This window comes from Monodon monoceros, unplaced genomic scaffold, assembly GCF_005190385.1.
Source record: "Monodon monoceros isolate NGI ecotype Baffin Bay Population unplaced genomic scaffold, NGI_Narwhal_1 Super_Scaffold_3, whole genome shotgun sequence".
Lineage (NCBI taxonomy): Eukaryota > Metazoa > Chordata > Mammalia > Artiodactyla > Monodontidae > Monodon > Monodon monoceros.
The window spans coordinates 26,251,221-26,272,571 of record NW_021703780.1 but is presented as its reverse complement, the minus strand read 5'-3'; the positions used below and the strand labels follow the sequence as shown (position 1 = coordinate 26,272,571).

Below are 21,351 nucleotides of genomic sequence, written 5' to 3'. Positions count from 1 at the left end.
TTATGGTTTCCTTTGCTGTGCAAAAGCTTTGAAGTTTCATTAGGTCCCATTTGTTTATTTTTGTTTTTATTTCCATTACTCTAGGAGGTGGGTCAAAAAGGATCTTGCTGTGATTTATGTCATAGAGTGTTCTGCCTATGTTTTCCTCTAAGAGTTTGATAGTTTCTGGCCTTACATTTAGGTCTTTAATCCATTTTGAGCTTATTTTTGTGTATGGTGTTAGGGAGTGATCTAATGTCATACTTTTACATGTACCTGTCCAGTTTTCCCAGCACCACTTATTGAAGAGGCTGTCCTTTCTCCACTGTACATTCCTGCCACCTTTATCAAAGATAAGGTGTCCATATGTGCGTGGGTTTATCTCTAGGCTTTCTATCCTGTTCCATTGATCTATCTTTCTGTTTTTGTGCCAGTGCCATACTGTCTTGATTACTGTAGCTTTGTAGTATAGTCTGAAGTCAGGGAGCCTGATTCCTCCAGCTCCTTTTTTCGTTCTCAAGATTGCTTTGGCTATTCGGGCTCTTTTGTGTTTCCATACAAATTGTGAAATTTTTTGTCCTAGTTCTGTGAAAAATGCCAGTGGTAGTTTGATAGGGATTGCACTGAATCTATAGATTCCTTTGGGTAGTAGAGTCATTTTCACAATGTTGATTCTTCCCATCCAAGAACATGGTATATCTCTCCATCTATTTGTATCATCTTTAATTTCTTTCATCAGTGTCTTATAATTTTCTGCATACAGGTCTTTTGTCTCCTTAGGTAGGTTTATTCCTAGATATTTTATTCTTTTTGTTGCAATGGTAAATGGGAGTGTTTTCTTGATTTCACTTTCAGATTTTTCATCATTAGTGTGTAGGAATGCCAGAGATTTCTGTGCATTCATTTTGTATCCTGCTACTTTACCAAATTCATTGATTAGCTCTAGTAGTTTTCTGGTAGCATCTTTAGGATTCTCTATGTGTAGTATCATGTCATCTGCAAACAGTGACAGCTTTACTTCTTCTTTTCCGATTTGGATTCCTTTTATTTCCTTTTCTTCTCTGATTGCTGTGGCTAAAACTTCCAAAACTATGTTGAATAAGAGTGGTGAGAGTGGGCAACCTTGTCTTGTTCCTGATCTTAGTGGAAATGCTTTCAGTTTTTCACCATTGAGGATGATGTTTGCTGTGGGCTTGTCATATATGGCCTTTATTATGTTGAGGAAAGTTCCCTCTATGCCTACTTTCTGCAGGGTTTTTATCATAAATTGGTGTTGAATTTTGTCAAAAGCTTTCTCTGCATCTATTGAGATGATCATAAGGTTTTTCTCCTTCAATTTGTTAATATGGTTTATCACATTGATAGATTTGCATATATTGAAGAATCCTTGCATTACTGGAATAAACCCCACTTGATCATGGTGTATGATCCTTTTAATGTGCTGTTGGATTCTGTTTGCTAGTATTTTGTTGAGGATTTTTGCATCTATGTTCATCAGTGATATTAGCCTGTAGTTTTCTTTCTTTGTGACATCCTTGTCTGGTTTTGGTATCAAGGTGATGGTGGCCTCGTAGAAGGAATTGGGGAGTGTTCCTCCCTCTGCTATATTTTGGAAGAGTTTGAGAAGGATAGGTGTTAGCTCTTCTGTAAATGTTTGATAGAATTCGCCTGTGAAGCCATCTGGTCCTGGGCTTTTGTTTGTTGGAAGATTTTTAATCACAGTTTCAATTTCAGTGCTTGTGATTGGTCTGTTCATATTTTCTGTTTCTTCCTGATTCAGTCTTGGCAGGTTGTGCATTTCTAAGAATTTGTCCATTTCTTCCAGATTGTCCATTTTATTGGCATAGAGTTGCTTGTAGTAATCTCTCATGATCTTTTTTATTTCTGCAGTGTCAGTTGTTACTTCTCCTTTTTCATTTCTAATTCTATTGATTTGAGTCTTCTCCCTTTTTTTCTTGATGAGTCTGGCTAGTGGTTTATCTATTTTGTTTATCTTCTCAAAGAACCAGCTTTTAGTTTTATTGATCTTTGCTATTGTTTCCTTCATTTCTTTTTCATTTATTTCTGATCTGAGTTTTCTGATTTATTTCCTTCTGCTAACTTTGGGGTTTTTTTGTTCTTCTTTCTCTAATTGCTTGAGGTGCAAGGTTAGGTTGTTTATTCGAGACGTTTCCTGCTTCTTAAGGTGGGCTTGTATTGCTATAAACTTCCCCCTTAGAAGTGCTTTTGCTGCATCCCATAGGTTTTGGGTCGTTGTGTCTCCATTGTCATTTGTTTCTAGGTATTTTTTAGTTTCCTCTTTGATATCTTCAGTGATCACCTCATTATTAAGTAGTGTATTGTTTAGCCTCCATGTGTTTGTATTTTTTACAGATCTTTTCCTGTAATTGATATCTAGTCTCATGGCGTTGTGGTCAGAAAAGATACTTGATACAATTTCAATTTTCTTAAATTTACCAAGGCTTGATTTGTGACCCAAGATATGATCTCTCCTGGAGAATGTTCCATGAGCACTTGAGAAAAATGTGTACTCTGTTGATTTTGGATGGAGTGTCCTATAAATATCAATTAAGTCCATCTTGTTTAATGTATCATTTAAAGCTTGTGTTTCCTTATTTATTTTCATTTTGGATGATCTGTCCATGGGTGAAAGTGGGGTGTTAAAGTCCCCAACTATGAATGTGTTACTGTCGATCTCCCCTTTTATGGCTGTTAGTATTTGCCTTATGTATTGAGGTGCTCCCATGTTGGGTGCATAAATATTTACAATTGTTCTATCTTCTTCTTGGATCGATCCCTTGATCATTATGTAGTGTCCTTCTTTGTCTCTTTTAATAGTCCTTATTTTAAAGTCTATTTTGTCTGATATGAGAATTGCTACTCCAGCTTTCTTTTGGTTTCCATTTGCATGGAATATCTTTTTCCATCCCCTTACTTTCAGTCTGTATGTGTCTCTAGGTCTGAATTGGGTCTCTTGTAGACAGCATATATAAGGGTTTTGTTTTTGTATCCATTCAGCCAATCTGTGTCTTTTGGTGGGAGCACTTAGTCCATTTACATTTAAGGTAATTATCGATATGTATGTTCCTATTCCCATTTTCTAAATTGTTTTGGGTTCGTTATTATAGGTCTTTCCCTTCTCTTGTGTTTCTTGTCTAGAGAAGTTCCTTTAGCATTTGTTGTAAAGCTGGTTTGGTGGTGCTGAACTCTCTCAGGTTTTGCTTGTCTGGAAAGGTTTTAATTTCTCCATCAAATCTGAATGAGATCCTTGCTGGGTAGAGTAATCTTGGTTGCAGGTTTTTCTTCTTCATCACTTTCAGTATGTCCTGCCACTCCCTTCTGGCTTGTAGGGTTTCTGCTGAGAGATCAGCTGTTAACCTTATGGGGATTCCCTTGTGTGTTATTTGTTGTTTTTCCCTTGCTGCTTTTAATATGTTTTCTTTGTATTTAATTTTTGACAGTTTGATTAATATGTGTCTTGGCGTATTTCTCCTTGGATTTATCCTGCATGGGACTCTCTGTGCTTCCTGGACTTGATTAACTATTTCCTTTCCCTTATTAGGGAAGTTTTCAAGTATAATCTCTTCAAATATCTTCTCAGTCCCATTCTTTTTCTCTTCTTCTTCTGGACCCCCTATAATTCGAATGTTGGTGCGTTTAATGTTGTCCCAGAGGTCTCTGAGACTGTCCTCAGTTCTTTTCATTCTTTTTTCTTTATTCTGCTCTGCAGTAGTTATTTCCACTATTTTATCTTCCAGGTCACTTATCTGTTCTTCTGCCTCAGTTATTCTGCTATTGATCCCATCTAGAGCACTTTTAATTTCATTTATTGTGTTGTTCATCGTTGCTTGTTTCATCTTTATTTCTTCTAGGTCCTTGGTTAACTGTTTCTTGCATTTTGTCCATTCTATTTCCAAGATTTCGGATCATCCTTACTATCATTATTCTCAATTCTTTTTCAGGTAGACTGCCTGTTTCCTCTTCATTTGTTAGGTCTGGTGCATTTTTATCTTGCTCCTTTATCTGCTGTGTGTTTTTCTGTCTTCTCATTTTGCTTATCTTACTGTGTTTAGGGTCTCCTTTTTGCAGGCTGCAGGTTCGTAGTTCCCGCTGTTTTTAATGTCTGTCTCCAGTGGCTAAGGTTGGTTCAGTGGGTTGTGTAGGCTTCCTGGTGGAGGGGACTAGTGCCTGTGTTGTGGTGGATGAGGCTGGATCTTGTCTCTCTAGTGGGCAGGTTCACGTCTGGTGGTGTGTGTTGGGGTGTCTGTGGCCTTATTATGATTTTAGGCAGCCTCTGCTAATGGGTGGGGTTGTGTTCCTGTTTTGCTAGTTGTTTGGCATAGGTTGTCCAGCACTGTGGCTTGCTGGTCATTGAGTGAAGCTGGGTGCTGGCGTTAAGATGGAGGTCTCTGGGAGATTTTCGCCGTTTGATATTATGTGGAGCTGGGAGGTCTCTTGTTGACCAGTGTCCTGAAGTTGTCTCTCCTACCTCAGAGGCAGAGCCCTGACTCCTGGCTGGAGCACCAAGAGCCTTTCATCCACATGGCTCAGAATAAAAGGGAGAAAAAGTAGAGAGAATTAGTAGAAGTATGAAGAAGGAAAGGAGGGAAGGAAGAAAGAAAGAAGGCAAGAAGGAAAGGAGGGAGGGAGGAAGGAAGGAACGAGGGAAAGCAGGAAAAACAGAAAGAAAGAAGATACAGTAAAAATAAAATAAAGTATAATAAAGTTACTGAATTAAAAAATATTTAGAAAAAAAAAGGGACGGATAGAACCTTAGGACAAATGTTGGAAGCAAAGCTATACAGACAAAATCTTACACAGAAGCTTACACATACATCCTCACAAAAAGAGGTAAAGGGGGAAAAATCATAAATCTTGCTCTCAGAGACCACCTCCTCAATTTGGGATGATTCTTTGTCCTAAGGAGGGAAGGAAGGAAGGAAAGAAAGAAAGAAAGAACGAAGGTAAAGTATAATAAAGTTATTAAAATTAAAATTAATTATTAAGAAAAACAATTTTTTTAAAAGCCATGGATGGATAGAACCCTAGGACAAATGGTGGAAGCAAGACTATACAGACAAGATCTCACACAGAAGCATACACATACACATTCACAAAAAGAGGAAAAGGGAAAAAAATCATAGATCTTGCTCCTAAAGTCCACCTTCTCAATTTGGGATCATTCCTTGTCTATTCAGGTATTCCACAGATGCAGGGTATATCAAGTTGATTGTGGAGTTTTAATCCACTGCTTCTGAGGCTGCTGGGAGAGATTTCCCTTTCTCTCCTTTGTTCTCACAGCTCACAGGGGCTCAGCTTTGGATTTGGCCCTGCCTCTGCGTGTAGGTCGCTGGAGGGCGTCTGTTTTTTGCTCAGACAGGACGGGGTTAAAGGAGCCGCTGATTTGGGGGCTCTGGCGCACTCAGGCCGGGGGGGAGGGAGGGGCACTGCGTGCGGGTGGGGCCTGCGGCGGCAGAGGCAGGCGTGAGGTTGCACCAGCCTGAGGCCCGCCGTGCGTTCTCCCAGGGAAGTTGTCCCTGGATCCCGGGAACCTGGCAGTGGCGGGCTGCACAGGCTCCGCGGAAGAGGGGTGTGGAGAGTGACCTGTGCTCGCACACAGGCCCCTTGGTGGCGGCAGGAGCAGCCTTAGCGTCTCCCGCCCATCTCTGGGGTCCGCGCTTTTAGCCGCGGCTCGCGCCCGTCTCTGGAGTTCCTTTAAGCAGCGCTCTTAAACCCCTCTCCTCGCGCACCAGGAAACAAAGAGGGAAGAAAAAGTCTCTTGCCTCTTCGGCAGGTCCAGACTTTTCCCCGGACTCCCTCCCGGACTCCCTCCCGGCTAGCCGTGGCGCACTAACCCCCTGCAGGCTGTGTTCAAGCCGCCAACCCCAGTCCTCTCCCTGCGCTCCAGCTTGCAGCCCCGCCCGCCCCGGCGGGTGAGCAGACAAGCCTCTCGGGCTGGTGAGTGCCGGTCGGTCGGCACCGATCCTCTGTGCGGGAATCTCCCCGCTTTGCCCTCCTCACCCGTTGCTGTGCACTCCCCCGCGGCCCCGAAGCTCCCCCCCCCCGCCTCCCGCAGTCTCCTCCCCGCGAAGGGGCTTCCTAGTGTGTGGAAACGTTTCCTCCTTCACAGCTCCCTCCCACTGGTGCAGGTGCCGTCCCTGTTCTTTTGTCTCTGTTTTTTCTTTTTTTTCTTTTGCCCTACCCAGGTACGTGGGGGAGTTTCTTGCCTTTTGGGAGGTCTGAGGTCTTCTGCCAGCCTTCAGTAGGTGTTCTGTAGGAGTTGTTCCACGTGTAGATGTATTTCTGGTGTTATCTGTGGGGAGGAAGGTGATCTCCGCGTCTTACTCTTCCGCCATCTTCAAGGTCCCTCCCCTTGCCATCTTTGACCTGCATCCAGGTGTCTGGTGCTAATCTCCCACTCCAGCCAGCAGTGAAATCATGTCATCTTCTAGGGTCTAGCTCTGTCTTGACCTGGAGACAGACCCATAACGGTACTTTGGGGGCTTCCCTGGTGGCGCAGTGGTTAAGAACCCACCTGCCAATGCAGGGGACACAGGTTCAAAGCCCTGGTCCGGGAAGATCCCACATGCCGCAGAGCAAATAACCCCGTACACCACAACTACTGAGCCTGCGCTCTAGAGCCCGTGAGCCACAACTATTGAGCCCTCATGCCACAACTACTGAAGCCCATGCACCTAGGGCCCGTGCTCTGCAACAAGAGAAGCCACTGTAATGAGAAGCCCAGGCACCACAATGAAGAGTAGCCCCCGCTCGCCGCAACTAGAGAAAGCCCACGCGCAACAACGAAGACCCAATGCAGCCAAAAATAAATAAATAAAATTAAAAACAAATTTTTTTTAAAAAGCTACTTTGGACCCCTGATAGCACAGTTGTTTTTACTTCTAAGTTCAATCTTCATGGAGTCTACCAGGGAAATAGAGACATTTACTGAATAATCTCGCAACTTCAAAACGTGAATGCAAACTGGGTTAAGTGCTATGAAGGAAAAGTAGAAGCATTAGAGTGAGTCTGAAGATAAACTCTAAGGGATGAATATGAGGGCACCAGGCTCATGGGAGTTGGGAATGGGGAAAATGGGACTAGAGAAGAAAACTCTGGGTAGAGGAACGAAAGTATTCAAAGGCTTGAGTTGAGAGAGAGCATGCTAACGTCAAAGAATGGAAAGGAAGCCACGGTGGACAGAGAGTGACAGAGGAGGGACTCCTGAAGGTGGTTGGCCAGACAGGTAAGGGTCTTCCAGGTCCTTACTACACAAAGTGTCACCTGCACACCACCAGCATCGGCTCACCAGGGCACTTAGCATCAATGCAGAATCTCGGCCGAGTCTGACACGCAGAATCAGAATCAGCATTTTGAAAAGATCTCCAGGTGATTTGTACACACATTAAAGTTTGAGAGACATGGATCTAAAATTAATTAAAGATTTTTAGTTAATGCTTAGAGCAATGGAAAGTCATTGAGGGATTTTTGAGATTGGTGGAGTCGTCAAATTTATATTTTTTTAAGGGTTGCCCTGGAAGTAATGTGGAAGAACAGACTGGGTGGGCGGAACAGAGCTACCAACTGCAGGGGGGATATTGGTGCGATAAGGCGAGATGATGGTAGCATGGACCAGAGTGGGCGTGGTTTTCGGAGAGAGAGTGAGTGCAGCGGAGAGACGTTCAGATCGCATCGCTACTGCGCCTCCTTGGGGGCGAATGGATACAATGGATGAGAGAGATGCCCAGGGTGAGGGCCAGACTTCCAGCTTTATGAGTGGGGACATTCTTCACCAACTATGAAGTATAGAGTAGGTCAGATGTGGGGCTGCTTGTTTGGTAAACATAGTGAGTTTGGCTTTGGGTATATTGAGTTTGGAGTGTGAAAATATGAAGAAGAGGATCACCTTCTTTTACACAAGCACACACACACATTCTCTCTCTTTGTCTCTTTCCCTCTCTCTCTCTCTCTCTGTCTTTCGGCCTTGTTCCTTCTGTAGAGTTGCCATGCTCCCTCTCAACTTGAGTGTTTGAACGCATTCTTCCCTCTGCCTGGAAGTTTTTTTGTTGTTGTTGTTTTATCTCCATTTCTCTCCATTCCCACAACTCTTATTCACCTGGATTACTTGTATGTGTGTGTATATGTGTGTAAAGACAAGTTCTGAGTTGGCAACATTATCTATATTTGACTTTGGGGGGAATGGAATAAATTACCCAGGGAAAGATGGCAAGGATGCAAGTCTTCTTCTGACTCAGCTGTGAACCAGGCACATGAACTTCTAAAAGTTCACTAATCTGAACAAAAGAAGAGGGCTAATAACAAACGTCTTCCAGTGCTACGATGGCGTGAAAATAGGTGTATAGAAAAATGCTTTGAGAAATATGAAGAATATTAAATTGTGTTAATGTTTTGAGACATCTTGCCCAAATACAGTGTAAAAAGATTTAAAATCAAGTTGCATATTATAGAGTCTCAGTTATTGAAAGAAGTTAGAAAAAATTAGCTCTACAATTCCTTCCAGCTCGGTCTAGATATAAGTATGAAATGTTTTCTCAATTCTGCAAAAGCACAATTCTTTCCATTACCTTTGGTTGTATGGTATAGGGATTATCTAGCTTCCCGATCCTTTTGTGAAGATAGATGTTCAATATCTTATATTTTTCCTCCTCTTTAGTTGAAGTCCAGATTCAGGAAGTGGAATGATGGTACTGCACATGCTGTTTAAAAGGAAATTATCATTTATTGAGTGTCTGCTGTGTGCTAAGTACTGTGAGAGGCAAAAGATGAGGCATGCTTATAACTTACTTAGGGAAATAAAGCATTAATGTATAAAATGATGCTACCAGAATAAAATAACAATAAATATAAAATACAGAAATGTCTTGGGGCAAAACATGATTATTGCCCTGATACTGGGAGCAGAGCTTTATCTCATGGTACACATACTCGGAGTGTTGAAATCAGAAAAGGGAGGCATTGTGGTCAACCAGAATAGTCTGGTTGAAAAAAGTAAGATGGTAAGAAGTGAGGAGAGTGTCTCCTGTGAAGGGAGTTGCGTATACAAGCCCAGAAGTGGGAATGTATATGCATGTCTGCATGGTGTGAGAACGGAAGTCTAATTACAGAATCCATGTAGGGAAATAGTGAGGAGTCAGGCTGAAAATCAACACTGCATATAAAATAGGGGCAGCATTAATACCAGGGTAAGCAGTTTGAATTAAGAGATATAAGGCAATTTCCTGTATTTGGAAAAAGTACTCCGAAACCTCAAGGTCTAAACTATAAAACTCAAGCAAAAACATAGCTTGAATAAAATGATCCAAGCTATTCTTTGCATTTATAGTATCCGCTTTCTCTTTTTCAACTGAACAGAGCAGATACTATTCTTCATCTATGTTAAATGTGGTATTAGTAAACTCAATACGACGAGTATGTAAGTGGGAGATAAACATATTACAGGACCCAGACACCTTGCAATTGTTTGGATTAACGATTTCCTGCAATCACCAGGTGTAAGAGGCTAGAGACAAGGAAGAGTGGGAAGTGTGGATTATATCAGCTCTACTGTAGTTCTGTAAGCTTGCCTTTGTGGAGAGAAAGCCCTAGAGAATAAGCAGGGGTTTCCTTTTAATGGAGAAATCTCTTGATGTGAAGGAGCATCTTGATCTTTGACAAAGATCTCATACTTCTACAGTATGATGTACCATTATCCTTCTATTATACCAAGGGATGTAAGACGCTTTCTGTGCAAACAAACATAAGTTGGCAGAAATCTTGTAGCAACAGTGTTCCATTTCTCCACATCTACCCCACCATCCTCTGTCATCATCATAGACCTATGACTGGAAGAAAACTATAGCAAAGTTTTCCTGTATTCACCTTTCCTAAAGCAAGCTACACTTAGCCAAATAACTGACTAGTCTTAAAAAAAACCAAACAGACACTGTCTGGAGTCTCTATGATAATTTGTTTCCAGTGATTCATAATACTTGTAGCCTGGAAGTTTCTGTCAGTGCTTAGACTAAAATTCTTCTAAGCTATTTTACTTTTTACTTTTCTGTCTCATTTAGATACCACCTTCCTTTCCAGCTTGTGTGTAAAGCCACTGTCTCAGTCTCCACTTTACAATTCACACTGGGAATCATAGGACCAGTTCAATTCGATGTATATATAAGTAAACACACTAGCTCTACAAATGGTTCTGGGACCAAGAGGAAACCCCAAGATATATCTTTCTCCAGGGATTTGCAGTTTAGTTGGAGAGGCAAGACACTTACGCTCGAGTTGATACTTGGAAGTCCAGGCTGTCTGTCTTTTAGGCCAGAGAGAGAGCCTTAAGCCATGTGGTCTTCAAAAGATGAATGGCAGGCTGGAATGGTTGAGGAAGGCTTCATGGAAGAGCAGTGCCTTGGAGAGTAAAGAGTAGAACCTGGAATCTAAAAAAAATGATACAAATAAACTTATTTATAAAACAGAAATAGACTCAGACATAGAAAACAAACTTATGGTTACCAAAGGGGAAAAGGCCAGGGGGGGGGGGGGAAGGGAGGGATAAATTAGGAGTTCGGGATGAACAGATACACACTACTATATATAAAATAGATAAACAACAAGGATCTACTGTATAGCACAGGGAACTACATTCAGTATCTTGCAACAACCTATAATGGAAAAGAATCTGAAAAAGGCTACATATATATATATATATATATATATATATAAAACTGAATCACTTTGCTGTTCACCTGAGACTAACAACATTGCAAATCAACAATACATCAATAAAAAATTTAAAAAAGCTCTTTAAAAATAAAAAAAATTAAGTTAGGCCTATAGTTTAATCTACAAAAATGTTTGTCAGGGTGTTGTTCATCATAAAATATTAGCTGGATATGTCCACTATTAAATAATCAAGTATATTAATTCTGATAAATTGTCATGATAGGATACTAAAAGTCATATTGAAGGACAGTGTATATACCAATTATGTAAGATAAGACTGTGTAAAAATGAAAGCTGAAGATATATACTGTGTAGATGAGGTATGGTGGCAGCAATCTCTGGATGCTTGTGTTCTGGCAGTAACTTATCATATGTGATCGATACTAATTTTCACTAATTTTCTTAAAGAAAAGAAGGAGTGGAATCTGATTACACCAAGGAGAGCAAATAAAGCGATCGAGGTGAGGGTTAAGGGATGGCAGTGCAGTGACCGCTGACAGACAAAGTTCTGAAATGAACTTGCCTTTATTAGAACGTTTCCATCCACCTGAAAGCAAACCTCCTCTCCTAGCTGCTTTGCTAAAGATGGCCAGACTGCCTTCTTAAGCTATACTCTCTTTCCAGTTAGAGCGAGCTCCACCTAGGAGGAGATGAGAATGCATGTCCCTCCCCTCAGAGTGAGACCGGGTGCCAAAGAGACCAAAGTCAAAGAGGAGCTTTTCACCTTGACCCCCTTTGCTCCACCTCCCCATGCTTAGGACAAACACCATCCCCTCTGGGAACATCAAGAGTCCTCACATTTCCTGCATCTTAACAGTCTTTCCAGTTTCTCCAAGCCTTTGATCTCTAACCTGTCCGTGACTATATCAATTTTAAAAAGAAGAAAAAAAATCGAAACCACAAAGATCCATTTTTTAAAATCCTGTTGTTCGGCTTGGTGCAAAAGTGAATGCTTTTCTCCTGCTGTGCTACTGTTTTACATTCTTTTCCCTCCTTCTACAAGAAGTGCCCGTTGTAAATTACGGAGTGCATGCACGCACCCGTACACGCACGCGCGCACGCACACACACACACACACACACACACACACACACACATCCCCAAATTTGGATTCTGCCCTTTCTAATTACAAATCACCACCTGTGGTAAAATTATTGAAAAACAGATGAGCTTTTCATTCCAGCAATAGCCTTAAAACAAGCAGCAGTTTCAACTGCCAGGGTGATGTATAGACAGCACAGAGGGCAGATGAGGGATTAATTAGGTCTGTCCTTGCACATTGCCAGGGGAGCACTTCTGTAGAGGTGATTGAAAACTAGAAAGGGTGGCATTAGTCTTCATTGTTGGTTAAAGGCAACAAAAATAAAGATGCAATTGAGTTGACAAAGCTTCAAGGTATGTGGCTGAGTCATTTGGAGGTGTCAAAATGATCAAACTATAATTAATTAGCTGAAGTGTTGTATTTAATCCCTCAACTTTAATGAAGAATTCTGCATCCAAGAATAGCAAAGAAGGGACCATTGGTTTCTGATATTTGTTAGGTTTGGGGGGTTAGTCATTGGGCGAGAACCTAAGTTTTTCTCAGGCTGTAATGATCAACATCCCCTGCTTTTAATCGTATTGTCATTTCCCTTTCCCTTATAGAGCAGTGGTGGCGTTCTCCACATTTTTATGAGGGGAGTAACCCCCCCCGCGGTCTGGGAAGTCTTTTTAAGGATATCTGGAAGACTGAGTGTGGGGGTCTTTGGCTTTTGAACACTTGCAGATTCCTTGTCCAATTTTCTACCAAACAGTGGGTCTATTTTAGAGCATTAGGGAATGTAGCTTTGAGCCACAAAGTCACAAATGATTCCTAATTATAATCAGGAAACATTCATTGAATGCCTACTATGTGTGGGGTTTTGCTTCCTTATCTCAAAAAATACACACAGGACAAGCACGTGATGTAAAATATTGCCTAGAAAGATAATGACTTCTTTTTTTTTTCCTGTTGGTCTGTACATTTTTGGCCCACATTATTATTTTATATTGGTTTCTGAGCCCCAAGGGAACAGGACATGGGTCTGGGTTGTTCTCTTGGTTTGGGGCCTAACTTGAGCCCCTAATGGTTCCTTGATGAGGCTCGTGAGTCAACCAGCTCCAAGGGAAGGCAGAACTGAAATATACTCATATTTAGCATGTTAATGAATTGGCTATAAATTAGCAGATTTCCTTCCTACTATTATGTAGACTTTGTGTTTATTAGCTATAATTTAGTACCGGACAGCGATTTTTAAACCTGTAGAGTGATTTCTTTTCTTTCTTATAAGTTATTACCCAAAAGACTTAGGAAAAGCACTAACCTTTTATAAAATGAAATAAACAGAGTTGAGGATGGAACAATCGGTAATATTTGAAAAAGCCATTCTTTTTCGCTTCTCCACCTGCCAAATCATTAAAATATGCAGAAAACCCCTTAGAACAAGGATTGTTTCATGTCCTCTAATATGGATTTCGTGTAAGGATCTATATTAAAACTGCTCTTTTAGTAAATTTTAAAATATATATCCCTATTTTAAAGGAAGGAATTATACTACATTGATAATTCTGCCTGGGACAAGTATTAACTCAAATATATTAATTTGTTCATGCAGCAGTTTAGATATTTTTTTCTCTATAAATATCTTCTTGCCTAGAGTAAGAATCAGAAAGGAGTCCCTTGTTTTCTCCCTCTCTTAACAAGTAAAATATAAAGTTATGAATTTGTATCTGAAACCTGGAAATTTTCTGTTGAAGAAGAGATATCGCCAGGAAAAGGTAGCTTATTTGGTTCTTATTATTAAAGAAAGAAAAGTTTCTCACTGAGAATGTTTCCAAAGAGAAGTCACCAGGAAGTTAAATACAGAGCCATCTTCCCCTTTCTATACTCTTCTTCCCATTCCTACACGTTAGCCTTGTTCCAGTGTTTAAGGTTTTTTGATCATGTGATCTGTCACAAAATTGTCTATTTACTTGTTCCTTTAATATTTGTACTTGAACGTTCACGTCCACGTAATAATTATCTATCTTCGATATGAAGTCCCTTAGGGACTGGGATGGTGCTCATAAAAACTGTCAACTGAAAAATGCCACAGAGCAAAAGCAAAAGTTATAACTAAGATGTGAATGCAGGGCGGCGTTTTGTGACCATTCCATATGCCATGGACCCTCTTCAGTGGTTTCCTTTGCTCATGTGACAAAAAACAAGCCCTGGGCCACAAGTGACCTCCTGCATTTAATGGTAAAGGCTCCTTAAACAATGAATGCAATTAACATATCACCATATCCTTTAACAGGTTGACAGGTAATCATGAAGAGAATGCATACTTCTGAATATCACCCAGCGTACCTTCATTCCACATCTGTGATCTGCCGAAATAATGCACTAGACACTAAGCTGTTATTTAAACAAATAACCACTGTTGTTAATAACATCTTACACTTAAACACCACTTTATATGTTCCAAGTGCTCTCATAGACCATCACATCTCATCCTCAAAGCATCTCTGTAAGATAACTGATTACTCATGTTTTACAGATCCCTCAGAAACATCCCACACAATTTCTCTAGCTGCTGTATCAACTAGAGGCACGTGGCTCCTCTTCTATCCACCTCTATTGAGAGGAAGTTTGGGAATAAACATCTTGCCTCATTGAAATGCCAAGTGCAACTTCCTTTTATAGTGGTGGTTAAAACTGTCGTTGGAGGTGAGAAGTATTTTGTGAATTCTTAAGGTGTTTACAACGTATGTTTTGATGCTCTTTTATTTTGAAGGATGAGTCTGTCTATGACTGTAACTTGTACATGACTGAAAATACCAATAGAGGCATCTCTTCTTTGCTCAGGCAGAACTCTAACCATCCTTTGGGACTCAAAGGGGTGCCTTTGCTTCAAAAAGGGACCTTGAACCATTCTTTATCAGTAAGCAGCAAGATGCATACATATACTAGCACAGGTGGTGTTTGGACTGGGGAGGAGGTTGGGAAATGGTTATTTCTAGATTCCTTACAGGAAACTAGGACAAGGCATTGGAGAGGGATGACTGATCAATTAGTTCCAAATTCCAGAAAACCTCCTACAGGAGAACAGTCTTAACTCTGAGACCAGCCTGTTGCTTTTTAGTTGATGCTGAAATGATGAACACCCTGCATCCTCTTGTAAGGAATAACTAACTGGCAAATGAACAGGAGGGATGGAAACCTACAAAGATCTTTCAACAAATGGGTAGAAAATATTTTAATCTAGCCCATCTTTCTCATCACCTTCATCCCCCCTTTCTATCATCCTGTTTCCAGTTACCTTTTCCCAGACCACTAGCACAGGCAAAGTGGGGGAGTCTAAAGACATGAATTCCCAAATATATTATTTCTCAGTGACATCTGAGGCTGAGTCTTAAGAAAAATGTGAGATTTAGGACAACTGTGAGTGTGCTGTTGAAGTGCACAGCACACAAGCAGAAAAAGACATGTCAGTAACATGTTTCTGTAGCTGACATGTAACAACACACAACTGAAAAGGCTTGGGCAAACTGCCAAAGCATCTGACAGTTACCTGGGAATCAAGGATCTTTGCAAGACATCAGTTACATGTGATCCAGAGCAGAGCCTGCTTTGGGCAAGTGCAGAGTGCCAGGCAGCCAGGCAGCTCTAAGTCCAGTTGAACCGGTTTCCTCCTCCAGCTCCGATGGTGTGGCTCTGCTTTTTAACTTCTTTTCCCCCCTGTGTCATGCAGTCTGTTATGCAATAATTTTCTTTTCTTATTTGCAGCACATTTCTGTTATGATCTTGACATATTCACTCATATTAGCATTAAAGCGCCAGTCAGTCTTAAGAGAACCCTGAATCTATCTATTGTCTCAGAGCTCTAGAAGTAGACGCCTTTGGTTGTGAGGCCAACATCCTTTATGTCTCTGATTTCCTCCTCCCAGGCTCTGGCTCTGTTATGCTATGTCTCTGAGTTACCACTTCCTGTGACAGTGCTGTTCCTTTGTGGCTGAATTTCTGATACACCCTTTTTTTTCTGGATTTTTCTTGGAAATTGCTATATGATTTTCTTTCTTTTTTTTTTTTTTTTTTGCAGTACGCGGGCCTCTCACTGCTGTGGCCTCTCCTGTTGCGGAGCACAGGCTCCGGACGCGCAGGCTCAGCGGCCATGGCTCACAGGCCTAGCTGCTCCGCAGCATGTGGGATCTTCCCGGACCGGGGCACGAACCCGTGTCCCCTGCATCGGCAGGCGGACTCTCAACCACTGCGCCACCAGGGAAGCCCTGATTTTTTTTTTTTTTTTTTTTTTTCTTTAAATCAACAACTGAGCTGTATGTTGTTGCTGTGTGTTCTACCCGGAAAGCATCAAGATCAACAGACACAGAATCTCAAAAACTGTCAAATGAAAACAAACACCAATCCTCCAGTTCCTGTTTCTAAATCCCAAGGTACCAAGAAAGCCCAACATCTATATTGACAGCTCTCCACAGGGCTTAACAAGACAAGAGAGACAGCAATGGATAACTAGAAAGTTGGGTGAACACAACACAAACTGCAGCCCCTTTGCATTCTGGGAAAATGCCAACTACTTACCTTCTGTTGGTGTGTTCTTCCCAGTTGGTTTGAAGAGGCGGGTGGAGTCTCTAGACCACTGGTTCTCAGCCCAGTTGATTTTGTCACCCCAGGGAACATTTGACAATGTCTGGATACATTTTGGTTGTCACAACTGGAATATGCTGTTGGTATCCGGTGGGTAGAGACCGAGGGTTTTGCTAAACATCCTAAGATGCACAGAATGGACCCTACAACAAAGAATTATCCTTCTCAGAATGTCAGTAGTACTGAGGTGGAGAATCTCAGCTCCAGGTCTGTGGGTATGAAAATAAGAATTTAGGTAGTCAAGAGAGAACTTCATTTATCTTCCATAAGATTTTTTTCTTTTATCCATGCAATGTCAATTGATAAGTTATTGTAGTTAGCTATTTGGGTGCATATATCGGTATCTGGAGGAAATAGGAGAAGATGGGCTGGAAATGAACAAAAAAGCTGAGTCCAGAAAAGAGCTAAAACCATGAGTTATGAAGCCATCTCCACTGGCTCCAAAGCCACCCACTCAAGCTGAATTTCCCTCCAGTAGAGTCTCTCATTAAAAAAAAAAAGAAATCCAGTTTTGAAAATATCGTGAGTTTCTTTGTCCTAACTAAAGGTTTTCTCAAGCATATATCTTTTTAATAGATCTTTACTGGAGTATAATTGCTTCACTATACGGTGTTAGTTTCTGTTGCACAACAAAGTGAATCAGCCATATGCATACGCATGTCCCCATATCCCCTCCCTCTTGAGCCTCCCTCCCACCCTCCCTATCCCACCCCTCTCGGTCATTGCAAAGCACGGAGCTGATCTCCCTGTGCTATGCGGCTGCTTCCCACCAGCCAACTATTTTACAGTCAGTAGTGTATATATGTCGATGCTACTCTCACTTCGCCCCAGCTTTGCCGTCCCCCTGCACGTCCTCAAGTCCATTCTCTATATCTACCTCTTTATTACTGCCCTGCAACTAGGTTTATCAGTACCATTTTTTTTTAGATTCCATATATATGCATTAGCATACAGTATTTGTTTTTCTCTTTCTGACTTACTTCACTCTGTATGACAGACTTTTTTTTTAACCCTATCAGTCTTCACAATACCTCACATTAAGTAGAATAAGCACCTTCACTTTATTCAGAAGTAAGGTGATGATAGACAGCTAGAGTTCACAGTTCGTAGTTCACTTTTTCTGATTATATAGCTCTGAAGAAAAGATAAGTTCAATTTTCAGGAACCCTGAATAAGTGAGTGAATAAGGGATACCAACTATAAAGGTTCTGGGGTGGAGGTGGGGCTGGTAGTGAAAGAGGTTAATTATTAATAAAATGTCTACTATTCATTAGGTATCTACCATGTATAGGCACTGTGCTAGGTTCTTTATTTATGTCCTTCAATCCATACTGTACTTGGAGGCAGATATTATCTCCCTTCGTCATGGGTGAGAGATCCGGGGCTCAGGAAGGGAAAGGAAGTCCCCTGCAGAAGGATGCACAGCTGGAAGGAGCCGAGACGGATTTCAGATCTTGCTTTGGTGACCTCCAAGCCTGTGTGTGGGTCCCACATCAGAGATCTCAGATGTGCCTTGGCTGGGGCTCAGGGAGGGGGCGACCCTGGCCCAGTGGGGGAGTAAAAAGTTGTTTGCATATTAGAGCTCAGAGCTCTCACTGTCACAGAGCTAGTAGGGGCTTCGGAGCTCGTTCTCCTAATCCCTTCATATTACAGATGAGGAAATAAGGTCCAGAGAGCAAATATGATGAGTATTTACACCCCACCCCCAGAGCTTTGTCTTCCTATGTGTGCCATGTTGGGTGCCCGGAAGCATCTCTGCCTATCCACACTGGAGCAGAAATACTCAGCCAGCATCTTTGGCTGGTGTCCCTGCTTTGCGTTTCAGGCAAGTGGAGCCTTTTCTTTGGAATTCCCTTGCTCTCTGCGAAGACAAAGCCTGGGTTTATTTCCCTTTAGGACACAGTGGGAAGCAGTCAGTTTTGTACAAGCAGCACAGACTTTGCGGCCTTGTCTTTTTCCTTCCTTCTTCTCAACCTGGCTGCGTAAAACTAAGTGCTAAATCATAATACCAGTGGGTTAGGATTAATTGTGATGTTTATTTTGGTACATTTGCCTGAGGACCCGATGTGTGTTTTTACAAATCTAACAAACAATTTTACCTAGAATACCAGACACTCTTCAGCTCCCATTAGCCACGGTTGGATTTGAACCACTGACCTCGAGGTGAGAGGCCACTCATCACATTACAGATGCCCCAGGCCATGGAGTTCACTCGCTTGCTGTTTCTTTAATGTAACTGCCAACAGCAAGATCAGCAGTGGGAATTCTCCCCAGTCCATAGATCCTAAGGTCTCAGAAATTCAGCCTTTGAGAGCTCTTCTTTTTGCCTTGGAGTTTGGACCTATTAACTAGCAACATTGCTAGAGAAACTGCAGAGGGATAAAGGATGGCATACATCCCACACTGTTCTCCTGGAGGAGTAGGCTATCAGCTTATAACCGTCTGATTTCCTGTCAGGCTGGTGGATGGTTCAAGTCACCAATGCCCAGGTTAAAGGAAATATTCGAGAACATTAATGATTTGCTGGTACCAAGAGATGCGATGGACAGTTTAAATATACTGCCCCTCGATGGGAGGAAATGTATTTCTATTAAGGGACCAGCATTGTGCTACGCTTGTTGGAATTTTTGCTTGTGCACACGAATTTTGCTCCGGGTCTATGTCTGTCACTGAAATTGACAACTGCCTATGGCTCTGCACAATTGAAACGTAGATCTTAAATTTCACATCATTATCCAAATAAAATATATCTGCCAAGGGGGACTGGTATTACACAGTTAGAGAACTGTGATACCAGTTGTCTGATTAACAGATTGAGAGGAATAGAAGAATTTCTCACCTACTTTCCAGAGTGATGCTGGCTGGAGAGCTCCTGTTAAACGGACTAATTGATCAGGCTCCCTGTGCTAGGTACAGAGATGCCCAGCACCATGACTGGATGGAGGAGGTAGGGTTTCCTGGGATAGAAAATATCTGTAATGAAGGGAAGACGGGATGGGGATCAAACCAGACATTTATGAATCCTGTCTTCTGAAAGGGAAAGATGGGAAACCATTAGCCCCTGAGTACGTGGCCGCTTGCTCTTGGGCCTCAGATGTACTGAGCCGTACTCAGAAGGAAGATACACACGTGAACTTCCTCTTCTCAAAGCCTCTTCGTAAGATCCAACACCCTGCTAATCCTGACTTTGCAGTATTCATGAAAAACATCATGGAGTACTAAAAATGCATGTCTAATGTAATAAAACAAAAAAAATCATTGGAGGGTGTGGTTTACTCTAAAAGATACGTTAGCCATCATTAACATGTGTGTTGTCTCTACTGTTTGCTCTGCGTTAATTAGGTCACTTGTTTTCTGACTTAGTGCCCAATTCTAAACTCTGATGGGCAGGTTAGTATCCAAAAGTCGCATGAGCGTAACTCATAGGTTTAGATCACAGTGAGTTTGAGAATCTCAGATGTGTTTAGTTTTTCTTTTTTCTTTTTTTTTTTTTTTTTTTTTGCGGTATGCGGGCCTCTCACAGCTGTGGCCTCTCCCGTTGCGGAGCACAGGCTCCGGACGCGCAGGCTCAGCGACCATGGCTCACGGGCCCAGCCGCTCCGCGGCATGTGAGATCTTCCCGGACCGGGGCACGACTCCGTGTCCCCTGCATCGGCAGCATCAGCGGGCGGACTTTCAACCACTGCGCCACCAGGGAAGCCCCTGTTTAGTTTTTCAGCTGGAAATAACCTTAGTGATCAATATTGGTGCAGTTTCTTATTGTTCCAGATGAGAAAATTGGAGTCCAGGTGTTGAAATGACTTACCCCCTAATGAGCTAATGACATTTATAATGAGCTGGCAATGACTGTTTTAATAGTTATCACCATGGCATCCAAGATTCATTCTGCCTTAGTGTAGCCTTGCAGAGAGTTTTCAGATGTATCATCTCATGAGAATTTTCATCAGTTTATAATCCCTTCTTATACTTACTGGTGTATTTATGACATGTCATTCAAAATAAGCAATATTGTTCTTACAATGGTGGTTAATGTCTCACTTTCCACTTTCTTTTTACTGGTGTACCACGGTTTAGATCTTGGTCTTGTGCACGGTAATGTGTTCCAATGGTTTAAAAATGTTAGACTGCAAATCCCAATCTGGCTTTTTTGGTAAATTACTGTGAGACGAGAAGCAACTCATTCCATCTTCCTTTGCTACTGCTTCTCGATAAGAAGTGGAATTTTTTAGGTACTACTCTGAGTTGTGCTGAGTAGAAATGAGCAAACACTCCTTCCACCATGACTTTCAAGAAAAAGGCAAACCGGAATAAAGAATATTGCAGCTTAAACTAGCCCTTCTGAGTCTCAATTTCCTAATAGGAAAAAAAAATGAAAAGAACAATACCACTGTCTCAGGTTAATTTTCAGGATTAGATGAGAAATATATAAAGCAAAAGCACTTGACATTTTGACTGACACCTAAGATACTTTAGTATCATTCCGCCTTAGCAATCACTTCTACTTTTTCTGGATTTCAATGTACAGTTGACCCTTGAATAACTCTGGGGTGAGGGTGCTGAACTCCCATGAAGTTGAAAATCCACGTATAACTCTACAGTCAGCCTTCCTCAGTATCCATGGTTTTGCATCCATGGATTGAACCAACCATGGATTGTGTAGTACTGTAATGGTATTGAGTGAAAAAAATCCACAGCTAAGTGGTCCCATGCAGTTCAGTGCAGTTCAAACCCATGTTATTCAAGGGTCAACTGAAATGCATTATCAATACCTTTACAGAAGACACTTTGCATAGTCTATCTTGTATTGCAGTTAGGGGTTAATCCCTTAATATCCTAAACAGACTGTAAATTCTTGGGGAGTCTAGAATTCCATCCTGTATACATTTGTTTCCTTACAGAATCAATCATGATGCTTTATTCATATACATGTTCAGGACAATCTCCCTCTACTTACCAATGAACAGAAAGATAGATTCAAGCTAATTGAA

The 21,351-nt window shown here is 41.6% G+C and overlaps 1 protein-coding gene across 18 annotated transcripts in view; it reads right to left on the bottom strand.

The window, feature by feature from the left end:
• PKHD1 (PKHD1 ciliary IPT domain containing fibrocystin/polyductin) overlaps positions 1–21,351 on the bottom strand; it is a 623,301-nt gene that overhangs the window by 23,625 nt on the left and 578,325 nt on the right. For 17 of the 18 annotated variants that reach the window (XM_029242351.1, XM_029242350.1, XM_029242348.1 and 14 more), the window contains 3 exons: positions 16,298–16,506; positions 10,257–10,415; positions 8,565–8,696 (listed from right to left, as the gene is read on the bottom strand). The gene's annotated coding sequence lies outside the window, so the exon portion shown is untranslated. Of the gene's footprint in view, positions 1–6,222; positions 6,451–8,564; positions 8,697–10,256; positions 10,416–16,297; positions 16,507–21,351 lie in introns of those variants that run through there. The other variant, XM_029242353.1, reaches the window with a different exon arrangement.